A 4,215-nucleotide genomic window follows, 5' to 3' on the forward strand; every position below is an offset into this window, starting at 1 on the left:
AGGAGGAGGAGGAGGAGGAGGAGGAGGAGGAGAAAAGAAATGGTGCCAGAGAGGTTTGAATCAAGGGATTTCAGCCACCTAGCCATGCTGCTCACTTAGGGGCCTCCTGAGCATCGGACACCAGGTGGGATGCGTGGGAACCTCTTCAGACAGACAGCCCCCAGTAGCTGGCTGTATTCTGGAGTTGTAATAGCAAGCCCCCTATTGTCGTGGCTGCAGCCGCAGTGGTGGGATTCCTTGGCTTTCATCTCCAAGCCCTTTCTCCCCCAGAGTGAGGCAGCCTCTGAAGGTTCCCATGACAACTGCACGCCTGGGAAGGACCAGCTTGGGGAAAAACCAGATTTTACTGTAAGGAAAAAACCTGGCCTGGAGCCACAGACAGGGCAAGCTGGGACAGGGGCTGTGCTGGCACTGGGTCCTGGGACAAGGACCACAGAAGTGTGAACACTGGCTGGCTCCAAGCTAAGTGCCGTAGTCCGACAGATAGCATAAATGTGCTGCATGCGTACTAATGACTTGGGCCTTATGATGATCCCGTGAAGTAATGCCTCTGTTATTCCTGCCTTATGGGTGGGAAGGCTGAGGCACTGTCAAGTTTAAAACTGGCAGCCCGACTCCAGGACTGGCATTCTTGGCCTCTCAGAAGGCACAACTGTCATTTCTCCAGACTCTGGCAACTGATAAAGGACAATTTCCTTGTATTCTCACATACATTTTGCAAAACCAAAAATCATTATCCCACCAAGCCCAGCAGCACACTCCATTAGTCCCAGCTCTTGGAAGGTAGAAGCAGCTGATCTCTGTGAGTTCAGGGCCAGCCTGGTCTATGTCCTGAGTTCCAAGCCAGCCACAGTTACAATGAGTCCTTGTCTCAAAAGAAAATAAAAACAAAAACCTCATTATTTCTATGTTACAGATTAGGAGCCAAAAGGACAGTGAGATTAAATGGTGGGCCCCACATGGCACAGCTAACACAGTGTAGATCTGGGATTTGAATCATATCTATCTACATTTGGAAGTCATGGTCCATCCTCTACCACATTTTCTAAAAATAGATGTGCACCTTTCCACTTTCCCATGGGTGCATTAACTCATAAGCCTGGGCAGAGGCCATGGTGGACTGGGATAGCTTTAGGGGCATGAATAGCTCTGTGCCTTTATCTCTATGCCAATCCTTCCCCAACCCATATGTGCTAGTGTATTAGCACATGTCTGTACACACATGCTCGCTCCCACAGGCATAAATACAGGCCCGGACAGGCTAACACTGTCCCCTCCCAGGCAGGAGTGGATCTACTTCCCACAGGCCGACAGGTGCTCCTGCCCACGCCTGCTTGCCTCACCTGGGAGAGGCTCTTCCCAGGTCTATCTCCCCAGCCCAGCTCATTCTGTGTAATCAGGCTGGGGCTTCCTGAGGGAGGAGAATCTTCCGGAAGTGTATGAAGCCAACTGAGCTTTTTGGATTCTTCTAAACAGAGTGAGCTTCCTGAATATAAGAGTTGGAGGACTAGGCTGCGTCCGTAGTCAATGTGTTTCATTATCTGTATTCTGATTTTATTAGTCAGGAGATGGTGTTCTATGATTTTTAAGGTCCATGACTCCTATGGTAAGAGCAGCGCTCTTGCCAACTGTCTACGGATTCTCTAGTAGATCAGTGAAGTAGGATCAGTGAAGTAGGATTGTGACATTTGTGGAAGAAGGTCACTGCATGGGATTGAGCCACTTGTATCACTGAAGGTAGGAAACTAAAACAAGTATGTGTGCTTTGTTTTCCTCCTAGAGTGGGAATAGAAGCCTCCTGCACACTAGACAACCCATCTACTCGGAAACTACATGCCTGGTGTTCCAAAGATGCCGCCGCTAAGGTCACAACCCTCCAGTCCCACCAAGAACCATCTCAGTTAGTGGCCAGAGAAGCAGGACAGTGGCCCAAAGGCCTATAATAGCAGGATGTTCCAGCACATTGAGCTGGGAGCAGGTCTAACCATCTATGTCCTCGAGACAACCCTAAAACATCAGAAAAAGCTCAGACATCCTAAACTTCCTCCAAACCGTTGGCATCCCCTACTGCACATGCCTCAGATCCAAAACTGCCAAGAGCCCGAGCACCCAGCTTACAGGACAGCCCCATCCATAAACCTGCCACATTGGTGGAAACTAGTTTTCAGCTTGAATCCCCAGGGCAGCAAGGATCCCCAAAGTGGAGGAGGTGGGGAAAGGACTGTAGACTGAGAGGGAGAAGGGAGGTCAGAGTGGGGGCTGGGCTCTCCTGAGTCCCCGCCTCCTTGCTCCTCGGCTAGCTTTCTGGAGGCCCAACACAGTCGGAGCTGGGCCTATAGTAAGAGCTGGCTGGAGTGGCGGCCCTGTATGCATGCGGGCTAGATGATGGCACAGCACTCAGTCCGCGAAGTCCAGACTTCTGTCTCTCCCACCCCCTGGGAATTTCATAAATAAACCCCTGGACCCGTTCCAAGAAGAATTTCAAGGCTTCTAGGCGTGTGGTGTGTTTCCAGAAACACAACAATTTTACATGGTGCCTGGTGTGCAGAGTTCTAAGCTGCTGGTGGAGAGGAATGACGACTGGGCATGTGGAAGAGGAGGGGGGCCTGTTGGATCGGACCGGGTGGGTGGGCTTGGGCCTGGATGGGCTGACGGATGAAGCCACAGTCAAGGGTGCGAAGCGATTTGAGCCTGGGCAGCTGCAGTTGTAAAACCTGGCCTCCCAGACACCCAGACTGCCCTGGGGTTAGATTGGCCAGCCTCCTCTCCCGACCCCAGGGTTTTGGCAGGCTTCTCCACCAGGTTTTTGAATAGTGATGGGGTCCTAAAATAAAGTATTATAAAATAAAGCATAAAGTAACTGCCTCATTCTCTCTCTCTGTCTCTCCCCTCTTACTCTCCCTATTTCTCATTCATATTCTTTGTCTCTCTCTCCCTCACTCCCTCACTCCCTCCCTCCTTCCCTCTCTCCCTCCCTCCCTCCCTCTCTCTCCCTCTCTCCCTTCCTCTTTCTCTCTCCCTCCCTGTCTCTCCCTGTCTCTCCCTCTCTTTCTCTCTCTCTCCCTCCCTCCCTCCCTTCTTCCCTGTCTCTCCCTCCCTCTCTCTCTCTCTCTCTCTCTCTCTCTCTCTCTCTCTCTCACACACACACACACACACACACACACACACCCCACAAAATGAAGTTCAAAGAGAAGGGAAAGTGAGGAGTGGAGCAGACTCCAGGATCCTGGTGGGGAAGGCGACAAAGCAACATAAGAGTACAGGAAAGAGCTTTTGTCGGGGTGTGTGTCAACACCACAGGGCCAGTGGTCATGGTGGGTATCCAAGTGAGCAGCTGGGATCCCAACACCAAGGTTTGGCCAGGGGAGCCTAGCTTCCCCTCCTGGACTGGGAACTGCCTGAGGGCGAGAGCTACACGCTTACTCATTCCCAGGACCTAGGCCAAGGCCATTCTCACAGACTTCAGCGTGTACTCCAGGATAAAGAAACGGTAGCCTACACATGGATAGCTAGGACTCAAAACAGCAGTGCTTAGGCAAATGGCTTCAAATGGCAAACTTGGTAAGAGGTGGTACAGAGCTGGAGGATTCTCCAACCAACGGGAACAGGATGACATCTGTCATGGTCAGGCTCAGAGAGATCTGGGGAAGGCAGACAGAGGAGGGGAAGGCTTCCTGGAGGAGGAGTCAGTCGGAGCTGGGAGAATTATATGGACTGGTGTGTTTGCTGGGTCCTAGGCTTCAAGGACAAAGACATTTAAGTGAGGAGACAGGTGGAAATCTCAGAGGACTCACCAGGGAAAATACTGCCAGACAGATCTCATGGATCTGAGGACAAGCCTGGATACCACCTGACTGTGGGGTGAGGTGGGAGGGGTGTATACACAGACACACCCCTGAGCACACCCCAGTGAGCCTGGCCTTCTCCTTCACCTTGAGCCTTTGTTCTGCACTTCTTTCCCAGCTCAGCCTGGCTCACAGCCACTTCCGGGCACCTGCCACAGGCTAGCTAAGTCACTGGCTTTTCTTGCCTTTTTAGTTCAAATACAAGAGAGCCCTTCAGTGGCTCAGCTAGCCTCTCTGTTGCTTTTCCTGGGACCAGATAAGCCAGCCCTGGTACCATCAGTGGTAGCCAGAAACCTGACCATAGAACACCTCCCTCCCCCTTACCCCCCACCCCTTCCTCTCACCCACCCCTGCCCCCTTAACCCCCCCT

The sequence above is a fragment of the Mastomys coucha genome, unplaced genomic scaffold (assembly GCF_008632895.1).
Source record: "Mastomys coucha isolate ucsf_1 unplaced genomic scaffold, UCSF_Mcou_1 pScaffold11, whole genome shotgun sequence".
Classification (NCBI taxonomy): Eukaryota; Metazoa; Chordata; class Mammalia; order Rodentia; family Muridae; genus Mastomys; species Mastomys coucha.